General features: G+C 44.6%; 1 pseudogene; it reads right to left on the bottom strand.

Moving 5' to 3' along the window:
• The window catches only part of LOC125099276 (uncharacterized), a 120506-nt pseudogene that overhangs the window by 71832 nt on the left and 24672 nt on the right, over positions 1-24002 (bottom strand).

Genomic DNA, 24002 nt, shown 5'->3' with positions numbered 1-24002 from the left:
AAATAATCTTTAAAAACAACAAAAAAGATGAGGACACCGAGGTTGAGAGTGGAGGGGGCTTTCTCCAAGGCATGTAGCTCTTCATCAGCAGAGATGAGATTCAGATCAGAACCTATCTTACTGAAAAGTCTTCGTCAAGATTCTCCCATGAGTAGCCTCAGAGATGCCGCCCATGGTTCTTAGCTCAAGCTCCTGAGGCATACAAGTGCCAGGCCCTCCCTGGCCACTGACTGGATCACTGGGAGGGCAATGGCACCTGTGTTTCTTGACAACCGCCCCCTCAAGGGGTTGTGCTTCATGGTACAACTGAGAAATACAGCCCCAAAGGGTGGAGTTTTCACCCTCCCAGGCCTGTAGGAATGCCTACTTGAAACACATATCCTGTAAAACAGGAGGGAAAAATGAGAATGAACCAAACCCCAACTTGAAAGCCAAGCTCTCTTTCTTTTCCACGTGCACCCCACACTCTGCCATGCTGCTGTGACATAAGGGAGTGGGTGGGGGTTGGGGAAACAATTAAATATATGGGTTGGTTCTGAACCAAAGCCATTCCAACTCCCCATAGGTTTTATTAAATCATTTATAATTCCAAGAAGCTAAAGTAAATATTTAATATTTGATTCTTAATCTATAAATATTTACATGCAGAGATTTCCCCATGTTTTACAAGCCCACCAGAGGTTTTATACTTTTAGCAAGTGTGACTAATGAAACCTTCCAACTCTTCCCGAAAGCGAGCAGCATCTGGCCACTCCTTCAAGAGTTCTGAGGCAGGCAAATGTCTGTGTGCACCAGGGGTGCAACCAAGAGCGCTGAGAACTGTTAAGGGTTCAGCTTTCAACTTGTCTGGGGCAAAGAGAAGAAACGGGGACCAAGAAGGAGAGAGAGAAAGAGACACTGTGGGAAGGCGAAGGAAACAGGACACAGGACACAACCTGTGCTGTTTCAATTAAGTGCCTTCTGAAGGTTCCCAGAGTGTTCTCCAGTTGTTGACTTTATGGCCATTAGCGCATCAAATGGGCCTCCAAAATGAAACTGTTAACAGAATTGCACTAGAAAATCCAAAGAACCCTCTTTGAATCTTTTCTTCCAAGTCCTAGGATTATTGGGATGATAGTAGTGGTCTCTTAATTCATCCAACCCCTTCTGTTGAATTCTCTCTCTCTCTATATATATATATATAGAGAGAGAGAGAGAGACAGAGAGAGAGAGAGAGAATTCATAATGGAGTGGGTGGGGGTTGGGGAAACAACATATATATATATATATATACATACACACACACATATATATATATGTATGTATATATCTTTATTAAGTTTATTAAGTTTACTTACTTTACCAAATGTGTGGTATCCTGCTAGGAGTTGAAAATTAAAAGGCCAGCTTCATTCCCTGACAGGCCAGCTTCATTCTTCCTTGGTGACTTGGAATAAAGGAGTTACCACTCATTAAACACCTACTATGCGCCAAGCCCTCAGTTAGCTTCTATACACATGTAACCTCTAAATCTAAAATCTCTCTTTCATAGGTGACTGAAGAGGCTCTGCAGGTTAAGAAGCTGGTCCAAAGTTCTAGTTCTCACATATTAGGGGAGCCAGTTTTCAAACAAAGGATCAGTCAAGGACCCATCAGACAAAGTGAGCCCTTCCCAGCTATTCAAAGAGGGAATTTAGTGCAGGGAACCCTTACAATGGTGTTGGAAGAGCTGAAAAGCCAGGGGAAAGGGAAGTGATCCAAGGATTAGTGAGTGCAGGAAGCTGCCACCAGCCCTGGGAACAGACCCACAAAAGCAGGAGGTGCAGTGCCCAGAGCAGAGAGACGGGGCTGTGGAGAGGTGGCTGGAATGATGCAAGGTTGCCCTGGAGGGCTGCAGCCGCCAAGACAAGAGCCATCCTGCAGGACCCGGATCCTCAGGATGTAGCAACTGCCAGAACCACAACCAGAAGGAGAGGGAGGAAGAGAAGGGCCCCCCACATCCCTCTTTGCCCCACTTTTCCCATCTCCCCCAGTGCCCCCCATGGGCTGAGCCCTGTCTGAAGCCCATTGTCAGGAGAGCCTAGGGGAGAATGGGATTGCAAGGCGCAGCTCCCTGGGTGACAGAGGACACTCTGCCGTGTCCAGCTGGAGAATGAATCTGACGGCAACAGGCACAGGACCAGACCTGACTGAACGTTTTAGCCCTGCATCTTGCTGAGTGGATCTGCTGGAGGAGGCTAGGGTCCAGTCTTGGAAGAGGCCGTCTCTCACCCTGTGACCACAGGCAAGCCGCACAGGTCCTGTGGTTCTGTTCTGGAGGAGCACCCGGGAGTTGTGGCAGTCCCGCCGCCTCAGAGACCTCACTGGAGAGTCATGCCGGATGACATGCAGGGTGACAGGGTGACGAGGACCAGGTGCACGTCTGCTTACTTTGACCTGCAGGAACAGGCTTTCTTTCACTTCACAAAACAGTATGTCCACACTCACACCTGTCCTCCCTTCCTCTGGAATATTCCCTTCAACCTCTTACCCTGAGACGCTTTGTGCCTCTGCCCCAGCTGCCCTGCCTAGCTCTTTTCTTTCCAAGGATATTTCCTGGGGTCTGGGGCCCCTAAGAGGATTTCACAGGAGGAAGTGACTGCTGGTGGGGAAGGGGAAGGTGAGGGATGGACTGCGGTTGCTCAGTAATCCTCCCTAAATCATGTATGGCAAGACGTAGCAGACAATCATTTCTTGTGACTGAGACAAGATCAAAGGATTAAGGGGGTTTGGGTGAAGAAGGGTTGGCATTTGGTCATGAGAATTATAAAAGTCAGTCTGCTGAAAAGAACAGCTTGCTAGGTGAAAGTCTGATAATATAGCTTAGGATCCCTTTGAAAAGCCCAAGTTTTTTCAAGGTGAAAGGCAAAAGAAGACCAGAGCCCTGTGTATCTGACCACGCAAATGACTGTCATGTCGGGGAGCTACAGAAGAGCCCCTCTCCAAACCTTTCCCCTTCCTCCTGTGCATGACCCTGGGAGCTGGGTGGTCACTACCTGAGCCCGTCCAGCCTTCTCCTGATGGGGCTGGCATCACCTCTCATCTATGGAGCTCTGAGCCCAGACCTGGCCGTGCTCTGTTCACAGTATCAAATTTTTCCTCATACAAACCCGTACAGCACAGAGAAGCATTTTCATTGTATAAATGAAGGCACTGAGATGTGGGTATCCAGCACTTTATTTAAAGTTACTCCATCAGTAATAAAAGAATAACTACTTACTATGTGCCAGACACCGGGCTAAGTAAGCACTTTACATGTAAGCCCAAAACCATGAAAAGCACTGGTCCTTCCAATAAAGGTGAAGGACCAGGGTTGGAGAGAGATGGAAGCAAACGGCCCGTGTTCACAGTGTACAGAAGTGCTAACAATGGGATTCCAATCCAGGTCTCTCGCCCGCTAGAGCTCCTAATCATGACTCATCATTTGTTCATTCATTCATGCAACAGGTATTACTTGGGCACTACCGTGGACGGGCACTGGTAAGGGTGCTAGTCATGCCACCATGGGTACCACGGTGTGCTGATGGAGTAGACACGCTGTGACACAGCCGTGTGCTGGGCGACTGTCCTTCCACCAACACTCAGAGAGCTGCTTAGTGCCACGCAGCACGCTTGGCCCTATCACACAGCTCCAAAGCAGAAAGGCTGCTTTGGGATGTCACACGGATGCTGTCTTCCTGATTCACACATGCCCTTGGTCTCAGCCCCTCTGCATTATGGGGCAGAGTCTGGGGTGGGTAAGGATATGGCTATGGCCTCAAACCAGGCTCCTGAAGACCGTGGCTCCAAAAATCTTGAGGTCAGCCACCCAAAAGTAAAGGAAAAGTTGGAAAACACTAGATTAAAAATGCCTTTGTCAGCCTTTCCCCAGAAAGGCCAAACCTGACACCATCCAGTTGGTGCGAGTAGCTGAAGAGACGCAGGCTGGAATGCTGAGTGAACAGGTGCCAACTCAGCTCATTAGGTCCCCAAAGTTTTCATCTTCCCAGGCTAATTGACATTAATACGTGGGGTGCCGGATGGCTGTTCCGTGGGGAGCTGCAGCAGGCCCTTCAGGATTCAATACCTAAAGGAGATCAGGATCAAAGACACAGAGCATGACTGCACATGAAAGGCAGTCGCGGGAGCCCTGCTTCTGTCCCCATGGATGTTTACTGCACCTTGGGGGCGGGCGTGAGGGTGGGGCAGAGAGGACAACTGTTTTTCTGGCAAAGCAGATGATTCGTGCTGTTACTGGGAAGTACTTCTTCAGCAGTACAATTATTTGTCAGTTTCCCAGATGATACTTAGGTCTCCAAATTATTTACAGAGTACCTGCTGGGTGGCAGGCATCTTGGACATTGGCAGTGTCTGCAAAGACCAAGTAGATCCCTTCCCTCCCTTCAGGATGCACCACTGGGTGTGAAGATAGATGTGGGGCTAAGGGAAGTAGAGCACAACAGAGGCCAGTGCCAGAATCAGAACAGCCCAGGAGAGGGCCGACCTATCCTTGTTCAGCTGGGTCCAGGAAGATTTCCTGGAGGAAGTAACATCTAATCTTAATCTTTTTGGTGGTTGTGTCTGTTCAGACCACACCTCACTTCTTTGCATAGCGATCCCCTCCCACTGTCACATGGGATGAGCCTACAGATTTGCTCCACCTGATTTCTGGAATGGGGACCCTGAGACTCAGTCTTCATTGAGATTTTGAATGCAAAAGCCAGTAAAGCTGGCCATGAGCAGCACAGTGACCAAGGCGAGCCTGACTGCAGAGAGGGAGAAACAAGAAGCCAGTCTGGAAAAAGCAAAGTAGCTCTGGAGAGATGAGAGGAAGATACGTGAGTGCCTGGCTTTTCAGTGCTCGGCTCAAGGCTCTCAGGATGCCCACACTTCCAGATTGCTTCTTTTTTTTTTTTTTTTAAAGATTTTATTTATTTATTTGACAGAGAGATCACAAGCTGGCAGAGAGGTAGGCAGAGAGAGGAGGAAGCAGGCTCCCCGCTGAGCAGAGAGCCCGATGCGGGGCTCGATCCCAGGACTCGGAGATCATGACCTGAGCCGAAGGCAGCGGCTTAACCCACTGAGCCACCCAGGCGCCCCACAGATTGCTTCTTTTATGAGTGGGGTTTGCTCCAAGCAACAAATTATTTTGGAGGAAGGCCAGTGTGAAGGCTGAGCAGGGAATCATAAAGTAGCACGGAGTGCTTGAGGACCAATGAGTAACACTGAGTGCTAAGCTGTACCCTTCTAGAAGGCACAAAAGGGGCAGGTGCAGTGCCCCCACTCATCCCCCACCACCTATAGCATAGAGCTAGGCAGGGATGGATGCATGCACACGGGCTCATCCAGCCCACCTCCCATGAACCTTAAGGTCCCAGGAACGAGCCATAATACACGGACTTTGTTTCTCCCATAGTCAGAAGGGCAGCAAGCTAGCACAGTATGTCTAACGCCATCTGGAGCCCTTATACAGATGACTACATCTGGTCTGCATTCTCACCCTTAGAGATCGGTCCCATCACTCCCATTCTACAGGTAAGGAAATGAAGACTTACAGGACTTGAAGTTCCCATGGTAACTGCCATTGATAAATGGTAGAGCTGTGATGGGTCAGTTTGGAATTCTGAAGACAGTGACACAATCACTAGGCTATGCTCCAAAGAATACGGGCCTTACTGGTCATTTTCATGGAATCTACTTAAATAAGACCCTATGCATGCTGGCCATCAGAAAGATGTTCCAGAAATGGCACTCTGGCCTTTCTGGCATTGGTGGGGATGCAGGGGCATGAGGGGATGGACATTCCCCTTTTGCTTATGACACAAAAAGAGGTATGGGGAGATCACCAGGTACAAAGAGGGCTTCCTTCTCAGGCTACCAACCCAATAGCTGCTTTCAATCCCTTCTTTTCAGCTCTCGCAGGCTGCAAAAGGACAAAATGTTCTGAGGACTGCTGTACAAAGTGGCCAGAGAACCCAGGGCCCCAATCTCAATCGGCACCTCCTTTTAACCAACACGTGTCCATGTGGGGTAACGGGGAGGAATCTGAACTGCTCATTGCACCACCTAACTGAAGAAGTTAGAAGAGCTGAATGATTTAGGTACCTTGACTATCAGTTTGGTGCAGGGTGTGTGTGTGGGGTGAATGAGAATGCATCTGGTAGACTTCTAGCTGCAAAGAAGGGAGAGAGCCCCAACTGCTGCACTCAGAAATCCATTCCAGGGCGCCTGGGTGGCTCAGTGGGTTAAGCCGCTGCCTTCGGCTCAGGTCATGATCTCAGGGTCCTGGGATCGAGTTCCGCATCAGGCTCTCTGCTCAGCAGGAAGCCTGCTTCCCTCTCTCTCTGCCTGTCTCTCTGTCTACTTGTGATCTCTCTCTGTCAAATAAATAAATAAAATCTTAAAAAAAAAAAGTAAGAAACCCATCCCATGTCTACAGCAAGACTGTGTTTCCCACAGGCTGCTCCCAGCCAATGATGGAGCAAGCAGGGATACTCAAGTAGGCCTATTCCCAGGAGGTGGGGCCTCTTCTGATGTGTAACTCTGGCTCAAGGACTCCACAATGACCTTATTGAACTCTGAGATGTCACTTCTACCTTCCTTCCTTCCTTCCTTCCTTCCTTCCTTCCTTCCTCCTCCATCCCTCCCTCCTTCCCTCCTTCCCTCTTTCACTCAGGACCAAACCTGCATTGTGGTCTGATGGCTCCCCTAGTCTCCTCTGGTTCCTTCTCCATGTCTTCTCATAGGCAAGACAAAGTCCTTCCATCTCTCCCTATCATCACCTCCTCTGTCTGACTGGAACCCCACCAGCCCTGACACCCCCAGCTGCTGCTGACTTTGGAGCCCGGTGAGCACAGGCTGAAAGGCAGACCTCCTGGCTCTGTTACAAGGAGACACAGGACACAACATGGATGCAGGGCAGCGGCGGGGAGCATATACTCAATATGGGCCTCCAGATGCAGACTTGACTCTGTTCATTTTCATCACCGAAGTTACTGGGTACCACAGACATTTTCTGAAATGTACCAACCTCTGCAGCAGCTGGCTTCAGAAGGATTTTAGAGATGATTTCCCCCATCGAGATGGATAATACTTCAGCTCTGAAATGGAAGATCATAATGTTTTGCCAATCTACTCTGATCCCAGGGAAAATGGACCGGTAGAAGAAGATGATTTCAAGGTTTACAGCCCCCCGGCAACCCTTCTAACCCAATCTGCTAAAAATTAAAACTCAGTAAAGCATGGTGTGATGATTTTTCAATCTGGCATTCTTACAAATTAGAGATACTAAGTAGGCCCCAAGTTTTCTCACTGAAGATAAAAATAGAAGCTAATGTGGTGGACAGAGTTTTGCATCAGAAGCTGGAGCTCCACCAGTCACTCAGGTTTTGGGCCCCAGGCAAGCCGGCTCCCATGCATTTCAGTCTTCTCTTTTAGAAATCAACATCTTATTACCTTACATAAGTAACGGCACCGGAAACACACAGAACGGCGCCTGGTACATAGTAAATGCTCAGTAAATATCAGCTATGACACCATTCTTAATAATAGTGCCATTATCATTGGTTTATCATGCAAATTAATTGAGGTAACAATATTTGGCATTTTTTCGGGCCTTTGGTGAATGTTTATTTTATTTGAAACTAAACCAGGTGCTTCAATACTTTTTTTTTTTTTTTAAAGTGACTAATGCAAGTTTCCTCTTTAAGAGGGAGGGGTAGCGGGGAGGAGGAAGAGAACGAGTATCCAAGGAAGGACTAGGATACAGTGTCTGTCTTCATTTCCTTTCAAGATCTTTATTGCATTTCTGTTGGATTGCAAGCAGTTCTGATCCTTCTGATGGATATGTGTGCTGTGCTCTCAAGAAGATAAAAAGAGAGAGAAAGAGAGGAGCATAAAACTATGTACACACAAGCAGTGATGGATGCCAAGGACAGAAAATTTCCAGTAGACCTGGTCTATAAATTGTCATTTAAGTTTGCAATTTAAAAACACTGTCTGACTTTTTTATTTAGCTGACTGTATATGAGAGACAAATACTGGAATCCTAATAAGCAATGTTTGAATGACATCTCCAGTCTCCCAGACAGAGAGGGCGGCAGTAGAATTCTAAGAAGAGAAAATAAATCTACCAAGAATAGGAAAGACGACCAGAGCTAAATAGTTGCACTAATCACTTGATGACAGATACCAGGAAAATGTATTTTTGGCTGCTTAAAATTCGAATCCTTAACAGACGGAGGATAGGCGATCAGCTGAAAACCCCTACAGTCGCTGTGAGGGGACAAGATTGAGCTCCATCTTTACATTTCATCACATTAAAACAGATGGACCAAAAAATCAAGGCACCAGGACAACATATTAAAGTTGATAAAGCTGAGGTTAAAAGATGTGAACTGCAAGCATCACTGGCATCCAGAGGCATCCGTTGGCAAATCTGAATTTCAAGGCTCTCCTGGAGTGGCGGCCCCTGCTGGGGACACACCCACAGAGGGGAGCCCACTTCCAAGGTCTCCTTTTCTTCTTGCTGTGGGGAAACAAGTGAGCATCATCCCTCAGCCACAAAATACTGAAGACGAACATTTGCATCAGTCCAAGGGTGAAGAGAGAAATGAATCCTCAACCACTGAGAGCAACTCTGTGTGCCACAGCTCAAGTGAGATCTGACAAATTTAGGAATGAACCACTGAAGAAACTCAACAATGACATAAGGGTCTGGAAGGAGGGCTTGTGAGTAAAAGCTCAGGGAAATGAGACGGCCTCGCTTATTGTAAAGTGATAATTGCACAATTTATAATGATTGTGCAATTATCACTTTATAATGACATGGGAACAGCTTAGATGGTAAGGTTTAGTGGAAAAGTAACGCAGAATTAAATACCCAGTAGGATCAAAGTAGAATGCATGTGTTTGCATGTTTGTGTACACACACTCATGTGCATAAAAAACAAAGTAAATAAAAGATTGAAAGAAAATACACCTGAATGTTAACGGTTCTTGCTCAGAGCCGTGGTGTGACTTCAGAATCCCCACTCAGTGCTCGAAGCAGCCATTAAAATCAACCGGCATTGGCAAATGACACAAAAATCTATTTGCAATCTATAACTTTGAGAGCAGGAGGAGAAGCCACAGTAATCATTACTTTAAAACATCAAAGGAAAACTAATGGAATATAAATTACTGATTCTAGGAAAATGCAGGCCAAAGGCCAAAGAATTACCTATCTAATATAGGCTACTCTATTGTTCTACAAGGGCTTAATGAACACATACTATGTGCCTGATCCTACATGTAATAGGAAATGAATAAAATATGTGTACAACTTGAGAGGCCTTTTACTCTAGAAGTCAAGTCTGGGGGAGCCCGTGGCTGGCCCAGCAAGATTTCTGATCTGCTGATCTTCCTTTCACTAGAGGACAATGTAGGATTTATTTTCCACAACTAGGGATTTAAATCTAATGGGTAGACAGTGTCTATAATAATAGGAGACATTTCACAAAGCACCCATTGAACTGAAAAAGTAATAAATCTGCACTCCAAGAATCTTTATTTAAACGGCACAACCTCCAGGAGGCCCTTGGGTGGTTGCTTCTCTCTGCTCTGGCATTTCAACTTACTGTAATGAACTCTAATTGCTTCTTAGTTGTCTGTCTTTGGGAGAGATCTCAAGTTCCCTAAGCCCAGGACTTGTTTATAATCTTCCGTGGCCAACACTCTGCCTGGTTTTGGAAAACACTCAAACATTCAAAAATGGAATGAAGGAAAGAAGGAGGGAAAGAGGGAAGGAGGAAAGGCAGGAAGACTCGGATCTCTTCAACATCTACTCTGTGCTAGGGCCTGCAGTACGCACTTCACATACACATTCAGTTGTTTCTATTTCTGTTATTCTGAACTCCAACCAGGAGCTTATTTATTGAAAACTACTGTGGTCTGCAAAGCGTATAGACTTTGAAATCAAACTGTTCAGGTTTAAATCTGCACTCTGCCAGTTTCTACCCGGTTTCGGGTAGGCTGGTGAATCTCTATGACTCCAGGTTTCCACATAAGCATGTGAAATGTGAAAATAAAGTAAGATTAAATATTTAAAATGCCTGTCTTCTCCTCCTTATGGAAATGGTTTTATTTCCTACAAACGTGTATCACATACCTCCTACTCTTGAATCATAGCTTTGGGCCTGACCAAAAGCCACTGGGTACTTGGCTAAGATAGCAGGAACAAGTCCTGCAGAGCCTCACGAAGCAAGGGCTAAAAGCGACCTTAGCAAGTTGCACATTTCCCACCTGCTATCAAGCATCACTCTACCTTTCATAAGTCCAACGTGATCCAGCACTCATGGCTATCCATCACAGCTTCAGCCCAACGTCCAATGTCTTTAGCACATGCTTCCATATCACTGTTAACAAGGGATACGGGGATGATCATTTTCCCAATGATAGGGGTCCTGATCCTTTTTAGGATCACATAATAGGAACATTTTTCATTGTTGGAGATAGTTCCCCTTCCCGTGTCAAAGGCAGTTTGACACTGCCTTGTCAAAGGCAGTTTCCAACAGTCCCGTACATCATCCTGAAATACATGATAAGATTCAGGTCTGCTATTCATCATCTGCTGGGCTCCTTCCAGTGTAGAGAGTTCCTGTGTGGCTTTTCCTGCCTCTGGTTTAATAATCGGAATGCAAGCTCTCTCTAGAGTGGTATCACCAGTCAGGGGAACCGAAAAACTCAAGTGATGACAGTCCCCAATCCAAGGGAAGTGAATCTACAATGATGATATATAAATTCTTTGTAAAAGTATATTGCAAATCTTCCTGCCACATACCAACAGGACACAGACCCCCAGGAACTGAGCTTTTCACTGGAGTTTTATTTGACGCCACTGCTGGGAAACAGTGAATAAGGCAGAAAGAGCCTAGGCTTTGGATCATTGAGAGCGAAGTTTAAAAATTCTTGTTCTTCCATTTACACGATGGGTGACCTTCGACATATCCTGAACTTAGTTGAGTATGTTTCCTCATCTTGTAAAACGGGAGTTTTACCGACCTTATCAACTCCTGTATTCTGACCGTACTCTCTGCTTGCACTGAGTAGTCGTGAAATTAATGTCATTTCCCATCTTACACACTGACAACTCTTTGGTAAATTCTCATCCCAGCTCTAAGAGGGTATAACGATGCCCAAGACAACAGTCCCTGCCATCACGTCTCTACTTACAACACAATCTAGTAAGGAAGAGCGGTATTTAAGTGCATTTTGGGTTGATGGAAGAAAGATAGAAAAGCTTTCTCTGGGTGAAAAATTTTGTAAAAACCCAACATGCTGAAAATCATGGGGAATGAAGGCTTCATGGGGGAAGAGAATGCTGAGAAAGAGTTTCATGGATGTGCTCTCTGAGCTGGGTCTTAGAGGATGAGGCAGGCCTTGGCAGTGAGCTAAGAGATTCGGGTGATTTTTTTTTTCCCCATGGAGAGAGAAGAGAATGAGCTGGAGAAAACTCACACGTGTACAGGAAGGGCCAAGCAAGTCAATGTGTTCAGAAGGTCCACATGCACAAAAGGTGTACGTGATGCCTGTTGAATGCATGAGTGAGGCAAAACTACAGGTCTGTTCAGAGCATAAGGTCAGGAGTCATGGCATGAACTCTGTCCTGCCTCCTTAATTTCCATTTCCTTGTCTGTAAACTTGGGGTTTTAAAAAGAGGAGCTCCCTCAAGGTCTTGTGCAGGAGAAAATATATGTAAGTGTTCAAATGCAATGCCTGACACTTTCTAACTGCGGATAGACAGTAGCTACCTTCCTCACCAGCGTTGTCATGATTATTTCTGATGCAGGGAAGCCCACTGGGAGGTGAAATGGGTTAATGGGATGACATCGATTTGGAGACATTTGCAAAATTGGAGTGCTTGTTCCAAATTATGAGCTAGAATTGCATTCTGATGAATGCACACAAAGTCCCTCAAGTTCACCTAGTCTTTACCTTTTTGTATCTGGAAAACACAGAATAATTGGCATTCTCCTTAGAAAGGGAAATGTTCCTAGTCAATCACCGGGAACCCTTGTGTATGGCAACCTCCCACCTGCCAGAGAAGGGGAGTGAAGACCTAGAGCTTCCTCTGCCTTTCCAACTCCCCTCCTTATTGTATCACATAATCTACCTTCCTTCCTTCCTCTCGGTATGGTCATGGCAACCTAAGAGTGTTTCTGCCAGACTCTGCCAGATGATGTCTTTCAGTGTAAGCCTTACTCGGTATTTGGTAAGAAGGCACACCATTCAGTAGGGAGTAGCTTAGTCTAGTGTGAAGCATGTAGACAGGACCTGGGATCAGAGCGATCTAGCCACAAATGGGTTTCTTTACCTCCTCGTTGCATGGACTTCAGGCAAGCCACTCATCTGTCTGAGCCTCAGTCGCCTCTCCTCTAACATGGGGACACTTGTCCAAAGGTTGTTTTCAAGCTTAAATGAAACAACATTTCACCCCCAGCAAACCTCTCCTCTGTCTTTTATCTCCATGTACTCTCTTGATGGGTTGTGCGGAATTGCTCAGTCTTGCAACATACGTACTCTGACCAACCCAGAGGCTTTGCGGCAATAGGAGGGGGTTGCTGAAATCTCAGCACACCTTGGAACATTGTCTGTTCACTCAGCAAACCGCGTGGATAAGAAAACCCCATGCTCTGGGGCATGTGCTGATTATCTGCAAAGATGAACACTCTCCAGCCCTACAAAGGCATGTGCCCTTACCTGACTCACGGGACTTGGAGGGATAATGTAAAGGGCTTTGTTCTTCTCAACATCAAAATTCAAGCCCAGCCACGGCCATGGGCAGCACACTGAGCTTAATGAAGCAGTGGGATGAACTAATATGGCAAATCGTATAGCTTTACTACCAATACGGCTCACATCACGCTAAATTATGGCACCAGACATGATTGGACACACATCGCAAAAGGAGAAGTAGTTCACAGAGTGGTAGGAATTTTCAAGGTGACATAATAAGAATCTCAAGAGCCAGCATTTCGGGGAGATGCTTGTGTTTCGTCATTTTCTTTCTCCTTGTGCAGATCATCCCCCCACCCCGGCCCCACCACGTGATCACCAATTCAACAAACACTGACTAAGTACTTACCATGTTCTGAGTGCTGTGCTGGGAACTCAGGGCTAATGGTAGAGACAGAAAAATAAGCCAAAACCAATAGGAGAACCATGGCAAGTGTGATGATTTGAGTACGTGCAGGGTGCTAGGGAACCCCTCACAAATCCAAATATCTCTGTCATAAATTCATTCATTCACCTGCTTATTCATTCGCCCACATTGCTGCATACCTACATCTCTCAGCACCATGCTCAGTGGTAGAAGTGACTTGCTTATTAACAAGACAGGCACGGTCCCTGCCGTCACAGGACTCCCAGCCTAATGAGTGACATAGAGGAACAAAAAGACAACTAAAAATATGTAACAGTGAGCAACATGAGACATCTGAGAGCACGCAAAAGAGTCATGACCTGCAGCTGGGGGTCAGGGGCGTGGGCTGTAATGGGCACCAAAACATTTCCGAGGACAGTAATACTGAACTTGGAACTAAAGGATAAGTGAAGTTAGCTCTGAAAAGAAATAAAGGGAAACGTATTCTTCGGAGAAGAAATAGGACTTGCCAAATCCCTAATAGGAACAATCGTATGGTATGATCAGGGAACTGAAATTAATTCAGTTGTGCCATAGAATGGACTATCACTGCAGAACAGCATGGAGAGATGTGACCAGAGAGATAAGGAGGCATCAGACCAGGTGTGGCCTCTGGGACACCATGAGAAGCAGTGTGGATGTCACCCTGGAGGCACTCGGAGCTGCTCCCTGAAGGGTCTGAAGCAGAGGGGAGACGTGGTCAGATCTCCAAGTGTCCCGAACAGCTTGGAGATGAAAATGACTGAAAACCCGCAAACCCCTTAGGAGGGTGTGAGAACAATCCAGATGGCAGATGAAGGCAGCCCAGACTGTCCTTGGGAGAGGAGCCATGAGGAGAGAGAGCATGGACAGCTTTGGAAGGCATTTAGGAGGTCACAGGGGCTGACAGTCAGTGATTAATCAAGAATCTTATGAAGCTCATAACGTCAAGGATTGTGGCTCAGACAAATGGCTGTTGGATCCTGACCAGGAGTTGGCCAAGTGAATAGACAGGGTGAGAAAGATGACCCAGGTAGAAGGAGCTGACACACAGATGTCACAGAGGTAAGTTCTGGGAACTGAAGCCTGGTGTGGCTCAGGGTAAGAGAAGGCCAAGTGACAAAGACATGGGGACCAAAACTCAGAGGGCTTGCTTGGGGTGTTATCCTCTTTGGTATGCTGCTGGGGTTATATAACACATTCAGGGAAGAAAGGGATGTGAATGAGGGCTTGAAGAAAGCCTGACTTCTTATAAAGGAACCAGTTAAAGTGAAGCCCAGAACTAAGTCACCAATGAAACCTGAAATGAGTTGGTCTTCAGGGAATGGCCACAGTGAGTGATGTGTCCTATAATAAATTCAAGACCATGTGCTCGAAGAGAGTACAGAATTCTCTCCCCACCATGCATCATATGATCTGACAGCCAGTCCTACCCTAAAGGACTATCCTAAAGGACTGGACTTCTTGACCCAAAACAGTATTCCCTCCCTCCCAAGCCCTTCAGCCCCAGAGCTTTATGCATCAACCTCAGAGAAATTGATGTCATTGTGTAATTAAATCCTGGATTTTGAATTTCCAAAGCCTGAAAATCACAGAGTCAGGAGAGAACAATTAGCACACCAAGATCCAAAACCCTCCCAAGGCAGGATGGTGCCATAAATCTGTGTGATGTGCCTCATCGGTTTCCGTGCCTCCCCTGCCAAAAAGAGTGCAGCCCCCCTGTAATTCTGTCAGAACCACCAGCCTCCAGCATCAAGGCACAGGGCAAACCCAGGGCATGTTTTCAGGGAAGACCACACAGACATTAATGTCTGGCAGACCTAGGGCTTTCCAGCTTACGCAGACAAACCACATGACCCAGAGCAAGTCTCTTGATCTTTCCGAATGTTATTTTCTCACGTGTTCCATGGGGCAATGTAAGATTTGGGCTCCTAGGGGACAATTTATCTAAAATGGTTTGCACGCAGGAAGCACAATACAAATGATGGCTATTAATAAACATTTATAGCTTAACAACCTGGTCCATTCTCCTTTGAATTTCCTGTCTGCCTTGCCCATTATTATTGAAACAAGCATCCCTTAGGAGATGAACCAGTTCCTTCTTCTCAGGGATGCTCCCAAGTGCCTCTGGAGGAAAGGGTGCCTTCTACTATTCCCTGATGTCATACAGCACTAGGAGACGTGCTGCCTCTCGGGGCTCAGTGAGGAGCCGGGGCGCTGGAGGGAAAGGGAAAGTTCCTCATCCTGGGTTTATGTACAGAGAATCGTGCTGGGTGTTGTAGTTTAGTCACTCACGTAATCTTGATGACAGCACTTTGTGATAGGTGCTCTTGTCCCTGTTTTATGGATGAAGAAGCTGAGCCTTAGAAAGTTAGAGTAGCTAGCCTGAGACACGCAAGCAGATGTCGTCTTAAATCATTTTAAGATGTTAAGACGTCAAGTCTTAAATCAAACTTAAGTTCATCTGCTTCTAAGGCATGACCTCTTCCAGGAGTCTTCAGTGTAAAGAAGAGGGAACAAACATGCCAAGAGGGCAATCCCAAGAAGGTTAAGTTGTCTGTAGTCTGAGGAGCTGGAGGAACACCAGCCATGGGAGCCGTTCCTGGCCTCCAGCCCTGACTCTGCCACTACCCAAAGGAGTGAACAGCAACAAGTCCTTCTTTCGAGAAGCTCATCTGTGAGCAAGAGGCTCCAGCTAGCCTCCAAATGTAAAGAAGGTTAAGTTGTCTGTAGTCTGAGGAGATGGAGGAATACCAGCCACGGGAGCCATTCCTGGCCTCCAGCCCTGACTCTGCCACTACCCAAAGGAGTGAACAGCAACAAGTCCTTTCGAGAAGCTCATCTGTGAGCAAGAGGCTCCAGCTAGCCTCCAAATGTAAATTCCTTAGAACCCTTTCTGTTTCTCCATTTCTAGAGTCCTTACCCTAGAAAGTAAGTGTTTATGAAGATGTGTTTATGAAGTGTATTTATGAAGATGAAAACTCAGTTGCTTTTAAGTCAGAAAAGCTGTGAAAAGAGTTTAAGAATTTTTTTTTTATTATGAGGAATGTGCCATATTTTAAGGAACAAATATGAGTGTGGGGTAAAAATAAAACATTAACTTTTGAGTAGTAATAGGATGAGAATGAGTCAAAGTTGCAAAGCAGAGAACAGGTCTTTTCAAGGAAGCATGAGACTATAAAAAATCAGAAGGGCCTCCTGAGGTGGAAGTTCTTCAACTACATGAAGTGCCTGCAGTCAGGGTCTCCTTTCCAGAAACTTCTCTCTCCCCACAGAACACTGACAGCTGGAAGGGCTCACACTGGGGCTGGATAAATCCTTGTGGACAAAAGACCTCATTTGTTCATTAATGCTTCCTGTAGGTTTCAGATTTGGTTGCCCAGATCTAATTTGCACCTCTGTTTGGTGCCTGAGGAAAAAAGAAAAGGATGCTGGAAAAGCGGAAGTGGCCTGAGGCAGGAGCCCGGGGCTAAGGTCTGGGCAGATGGAAGGTAGCCTCCCTGCAGAGCAAGAGCAGCAGGCAGAGGCAGGGAAACAGCAGCTCTGCACCACAGGCATCATAATAAGAACTTTTTAAATTAATTAACCCAGTCCCAAGGATCCAATCAGATGATGAATGTGATGGCACTTTACAAGCGCCTCAGGGGTAAGCCCTAGTTAATAGGATAGTTTCCAGGGCTAACTGACCAAGTGAAGGATGAGAACCCCTATGGCATTACTGAAACCATTCCTTAACCAAAACTAACCAGAATTTTTAAGACATCTCCCAATAGGGACGCCTGGATGGTTCAGTTGGATAAGCAGCTGCCTTCGGCTCAGGTCATGATCCTAGGGTCCTAGAATCGAGTCCCACATTGGGCTTCCTGCTCAGTGGAGAGCCTGCTTCTCCCTCTGCCTGCCACTCCCCCTGCTTGTGCTCTCTCTCTCTCTCTCTCCCTGACAAATAAATAAAGAAAGAAGAAGAAGAAAAAAGAAACTTCCCAATAGTTCACACAGCTACTAAGGCACATAGCCAGGGTTAAAACTCAGCTTGCTGGGGCTCCAAAGTTAATGCATGTGCCATATGACCACCAACTTCTAGACCCGTCAGGGCGTGGATGCTCAGGGCCGAATCTTTTAGGGAGCAAATAAGGTAGCACTTTGTTGTCATTATTGTTTTGCTAACTAATGATCCTTGGACATTAATATATGGAAAGTGAGTAAGTTTATTTGCAGGTTTTTCTAGAAGATCAGGAGACAGTGCTGAACTGTGATCTCAGAAGGAAAAGGGCAGAAAAACTAATGCTAAGCAGGCAGCTGCCACACTGTGGCTCCCACACTGAACCTTCACCCACGATGCCCCCCGCCCCCTCCCTTCTGGTAAGTATTATTTGTGCACGTGCACACACACACACTCATTGAGACAGGGTTCTAAGAGGCTAAATAACCCAGCTCTGGTTACACAGCAAGAGGGAAAAGAATTAGAATTCAAAACCAGGTCTGGCTCCAAAGTGAGTGCTCTTTCTACAACCCTCGGCTGCCAGGTGGTGCTGACTGAAATCCCTGGGCACTGTCCCCAAAGACTCCTGCACCTGCTCATCTGGGACCCTTCCTCTCTCACAGTCTTCCACTGGGTGGCCTGGTGCTGGGTTTATAAATAACCAGAATCGCATCAGCTGTTCTCCCCCTTTGATGGCAGATAACGAACCTGAAAACCTACATCCCCATCCTCCATCAACTCCACTCCTGGAATAGGCACCGTTGGACAAGCTGCATGTGTAGTAACACAATCCAATAAAAATGAAATGAAGAAAACAACTTTATTTCTTACTACATTCAAGTCTTCCTTATTTGAATTGTGAATACTCCAGTTACGTCTCCTATAGGGCCTGTCGAGAAATGCATTTTATGGTGAAATATGCCCCTGGGTGACTTGTGTTGGAAACTCTCTGACTTCCTTTCAAAAGCCTGGATTAAAGAAGTGGGTGATACATTTGTGAGAAATTCTAAAGAGCCTCTTAACTTTTCTTTATGCCACTCTCACTCTTGATAGATGACCCGTATTGTCAGGTATTCTCTTCTAGGAAATAAAATATCTGCCCTAGGAACCATCGAAATTTTGCCAAAGGGGCAAAAACACCCCCTTTAGTCTATAATATCATGTAATAATATGAGAAATATACTTATGATATAATGTCAAATAACAAAGCAGGATATGAAACTGTATGAATTGATCTCAAACACATATCCTAAAAACAGTCCAGAGCAGTTATTTTTGAATAATGGGATTAGGCATGCTTAATTTTCTGTTTTAATTTTCAGTTAAGAGAATATACACCTTCTAAAAAGTCAAATAAAATTACTTTAAAAAGAAAACCATTTTTTCAGAAAAGGGCTTAAATATCATTCAGTATTTCCTGAGCACCAAAAAAAAAAAAAAAAAATCACTGTATGAAATTAAAAACTTTAACTAATACCAGGCACAAAGATTCTTCAAGAAAAGAAAGTTATATGCCAATCGTGCTGATGAATATAGATATAAAAATCCTAAGTAAAATATCAAAAAATCAAATCCATATATAGAAAATAATATATCATGAAAGAGTAATATTTACCTTAGAAATGAAGTTTAGAAAAATCTATCAGTAAAATCCACTGTGATATAAACTGAGAGGAAAAATATGTATAATCATTGAAATAAATATAGAAAGAGCATATGACAAAATTCAATGTCCAAATTCAGGATTTATTAAAAAACAACAACACTTCCAAAACAATAAATGAAAAAAAAAAAAAAGCTCTAGTAAAAATTTAAATATCACAGTTACAGGAAACTTAGAAGCACTTCCATTAATTAAAGATCAAGTTAAGAATACCTCCTATTACTAAATATTGTACTGACAGACCCAGCCAATGCAATAAGAGAAGAAAAAGAATTACTTAAGGATCAGAGAGAAAGACATAAACCTACTTATGAGGTTCTATGTTGCCTCCATAGAAAATCAAAGAGGAATTGGAAGAATTAGTAACAAACTTTAGTAATGCTATTATATTCAAGATTCAAGATCAAGAAATAAACTGTTAACATTTCCTTTTAAAATTCTACATATTTTGGCTCAGTCAGCAACATTTGCTTAATGGAATACTTACTGTTCCACAGGGAAGACTGAAGAGTAAGAAATAAATTAATCCTGTTATGAGCACATTCTCTTCCTTTTTGAATGTAGGTATGTGCTTTCACAATACCTTGAGCCAGAGAAGTCTATCAAGAATGCATATTGTTTATCACTGCTACATAGCTAAGAACAATTATATAATCTTACTTTGGGACAAATCTGCTATATACTTTTTAAGATCCCCTTGGTTCTAGAATGGGTAAGAGAAAACAGTATAATGCTGATGATGAAAGTGAAGAAGAGGAGGAGAAGAGCACAGAGGGGCACCTGGGTGGGTTGGCTTAGTCGGTTAAGTGGCCGCCTTCGGCAGGGTCCTGAGATCAAGTCCCACATTGGGCTGCCTGCTCATCAGGGAGTCTAATTTTCCCTCTCCCTGCCCCCCAACTCATGGTCTCTCTCTCTCTAGCTCAAATAAATAAATAGATCTTTAAAAAAAAGAAGAAGAAGAAGAAGAGTACAGAAATGGGAGAAGAGAAAGCGAAAGGAAGAGAGGAGGGAAATAGAGATGACAGGAAGAAAGGAGATAAGAAGTAGTAAGGAGAGAAGGATAAGGAGAAAAGGGAAGGAAAAAGAGAAAAAAAAGGAAGAGGAAAGACACACATAAAGGCTCTTTGTTGGGGCACTTGTGTGGCTCAGTCAAACATCAATCTTCACCTCAGGTCACCATCCCAGGGTCCTGATATCAAGCCCCGAGTCAGGCTCCCTTCTCAGGGGGAAGCCTGCTTTTCCCTCTCCCTCTCCTCCTGTTGGTGTTTGCTACCCCCCCCACCTCTCTTTCTCTGTGAAATTAATGAATAAAATCTTTTTTAAAAAGGCTCTTGGTTGATCCCTTAATAAATGCCAAGTACTATACTAAGTAATCTGTCTTATCTCAATTATTCTTCATAGTAAACTCTGAACTTTAATATCCTTACTTATAGGAGAGAAAACAGATGCTCAGAGAGGTTAAGTAACATTCTAAGGTCACACAGTTAGGAGCTGGCATAGCTAGAATTTGTATTTAGGTCTGCCTGTCCAGACTCTGTGGTACTGGCCACTCACTAGGAGATATTCCTTGCATTATGTATCGTGCTGATTTTAGAGGCCTGTAAGACATGGAGATGAGGAGGTTCTAAAAAATCACCTTCATACTCCCATCCCAAATCTTCAACTAAGCCAAAGTTCTGAAAACCTGAATCCTCATTTTAGAATGCTCCTGGTTTTGCATGTTAAAATTAAGAATGAAAAGATATTCAGTAAGATACAATTTTTAATGCATTAAGCATTCAAGAGCACAAGTTTAGTGGAAAGGTTAAATCAGAAGCAAAAATATAACTTGTCAGTTTTCACTGAAAAAGCATTTGAATTCTAGTGCATTATCATGCTCTGCAATCTTTCTTCCCCATGTAGCAGTTCTCCCAAGACCTGCTCTCTCTCTGACTTGCTTTCCTTCTATTATTCTTAGACCATGATGCATGAAATACAAGGTTTGCATTAAGTTTTAGCAAATAAAATAGACTGCTTCCAAAATGTTTGTGTTTCAAATAAACATCCAAAGCAACATTTACCATCCTTCCTGAGGTTTTGGCTGTCTGGGAACTGCCTGTGTATTACATTTATGTCCCTTGTTTCCTATAGAGTGTCAGACAAATGCCATCATGAAACATGACGGGGCAGGCACAGCAGTGTCTCAAACGAATCCCTGCCTATACAAAGCAACGGAGTGCATCCTGGTTTGCAAGCCCATATTGACAGATTTCAAGACCTGAAAGAGAAGTCTACTAATCGTCCTCTGTGCACCTCAGAAGATGAGTGAGAGAAAGACAACACACAGCACGAAGTCGCTTAGGCCTAATTGCAACTGGGAGAGAAACATCCTGAAAGGCATGGTCATAAAGCCATGGGACCCAATTCTCCAGGAAACACAGAGAGGGTGAGAGTTACTTCATTATCATACTATGCATGCCAGTCGTCATTAGCAGGTATCTCTGCCCGCTCAGGGTCAAGCACGTTCCAAGTGTTGGAGTTGACGGGTGAATGAGAGGTCCGGCTCTGCAGGAATGCTTTGTCCAGCAGATAAACAAAAACATGGGAAATTTTGAATAAAATGAGATTCTAACAAAGTGCTCCTGCAGCAAAACAAACAAAAACAACTAACCCAGAGCAAGGAGGAAGGAAAGGACTGACCTGAAGATTAAGTGGGAGCCAGCCTAGGAACAAGCGGGGAGTGACAAAGGATTTCACGCTAGATTAATTGTCCAGTGGTTCCCAAAGTCTGGACTCTGAAACAACGGCGCCGGTACGACTGCAGAATTTGTTCTAAATGCAGGTATGGGCCCTACCCCAGACCTCCCGAACCCAAAAATTCTGGGGATGAGACCCAGCAACTATGTTTTAACAAGCCTTCCAGATGATCCTGGTGCTGCTGGAATTTGAGAACTTTGGAAACCTGTGAAAGTGAACCCCAAGACACAGAATTCCTGGAGAATAAACAAGGTTGGATAAGGGGAGGTGGGGAGGATTAGGCAGAGATGTTGCTCGCTGGAGGGATGGGTGGAAGGCATACCAGGAAGGGTTTTATATGTTATGAAAATAATTTTGGATTTTACCCAAGGCATAATGGAGAGCCATTAAAATATACACAACAATTACAGAAAACAGCAAATAATGCTAGCACCCATTAAAAAAACATACACCATCACAAAGACAGTGCTATAAATCATTCCAGAGATAAAACACTGCACAGATAAATAGCCAGTAAGAAAGGAACAAATCAGCCCTACCTTTCTTTCTGGAGTCTTTCTTGGCGCTGGTTTTCACAGCTACTTGAAGTTCTGTCTCAGTTGACATCCTACTAAATCCTTAGTCCACTTCACACAGATCCCGGGCCTCAGCCAGGCTCATGGAGGACTCCTCTTCATGACAACAACTCCTTCCTTCAGAAACAACGCTCCGAGCTGCACATCTCATTCACTCCTTCCGAGTGCTGTGAATCAAGCCAAGAGAACGTTCAGAATCATCACCCTTATGAGGTTCAACAGAAATTAGTCGGCGGGGGGTGGCAAAACAGACTGTCAAACATACAAAACCAGGAAAACCTTGGTCTCTGGGTACAAACTGCTCACTTGATGTCATCAAGCCATTGACAGGGTTTGTAGCAAAGGGAATGACAGGTCTACCTGAAACATGGACTCTCAACCTACGTACATAACTCGACACAGATCTCTTTAAAACTCTGGATTTCCAAGAAGGACAAAACCCAACTCCTTGTTTTCCACATGTCTTGCTTTTAAGCAGTAGATGCCACCCAGAAAATACAGCAAAGGAGTATTTCCTGAGCAACCCCGTGGAGACATTTCCAACAACAGGGCACCCATCCATTAGCCAAGCTTGATCAGAGTCTTGGCGGCTAAGGCAGATCATAGGGAAGTGACCTGTGGTCTCTCCTTCACTGCCAGGCATCAGCGGGGACATAGAGTTGACATACAATTGGGCTCCAAGGGTAAGGTGACAAATGGGGCTGAGAAACTTTCCAGCCAGCCAATTTTTTATGTCAGCTTTTTCCTCAGCTGTAAGAGCAGACAAGCATTTAATGTGGGGAGCAAAAGAGAAGAAGCAGACAACCACTCATTCTGTTCTTTCTTTCTTTAATAAATATGCCTTGCACATTACTAGGTACTATTAAGTCCAGACTCTGTGCTGGGAAGAGAGGATAATGATAATAATGATAATACAACCACTTCAATTACAGCTAGTATTTACTACGCACTTACTCTATACTTTGCCCTCAGCTACGGGTTCACATCCATTATCTCATTTGATTTCAGTTAAATTGAATGAATGTATCCCCTGTGTTGAGTCAATCATCTTTCCCAGTGACCATCTATCTGAGAGTTACATGGGAAAGTTCAGTTGAAAATAAACATTTCACTAGTTATCCCATTTTTAAAGAAAATGAAGATAAAGCTGCTGGAAATGGGTCTTTAAACTGTGCAAGCCAATTCTGAGCTCATCCCACAGACCCAGAATGGTTGAATCCAGAAAGGCGGACCCTGAATGGCAGTTTCTGCTCAAAAAGAACAGTAAACCAAACCTCTTAATCATGACAACTAAGGAGGGCTTAACTAGGTCTAATGTAAAAGCCACATAAAACTACAGGAAGTCTTTATGCATTCTAGATTCGTCCATGTTGTTACAAATGGTGAGAGGGTATAATGCTGAGTGAACTATGTCAGAGAAAGACAAACACCGTGTGATTTCACTCATATGTGGAATTTAAGAAACAAAACAAAGAAGAAGAGAGGCAAACAAACACAATTTTATATGCACAGAACAAACCGGGGGTTACCAGAGGGGAGGGGGGGCATGGGTGAAACAGGGGAAGGGATTAAGAGTATACTTAACTGTGATGAGCCCTGAGAACAGCTGAGTCACTCTACTGTACGCCTGAAACTAACAGAACACTGTGTGTTTATATTTAAATAAAAAGACAATAAAACTAGTAAAATTATAGGAAGGCCCGATAATAGGGAAATTCTCACCTTAGCCAAAGATACTTGGTTTATTTATTTGTTAAAAAGCGATTTTTTTTTTTTTAAACGATGCTGGCCCTGAATGATGTCTCAACGATAGGAACCAAAGCTACAACTAAGGAAAATGCAAGACTGTCTTCCTAGAATGGGGTCCGTGAAATCAAACACTGAAAATGGGAA

This window comes from Lutra lutra, chromosome 4, assembly GCF_902655055.1.
Source record: "Lutra lutra chromosome 4, mLutLut1.2, whole genome shotgun sequence".
Lineage (NCBI taxonomy): Eukaryota > Metazoa > Chordata > Mammalia > Carnivora > Mustelidae > Lutra > Lutra lutra.
Note: the sequence above shows the minus strand (reverse complement) of the source record. Positions and strands in the feature narration are given on the sequence as shown.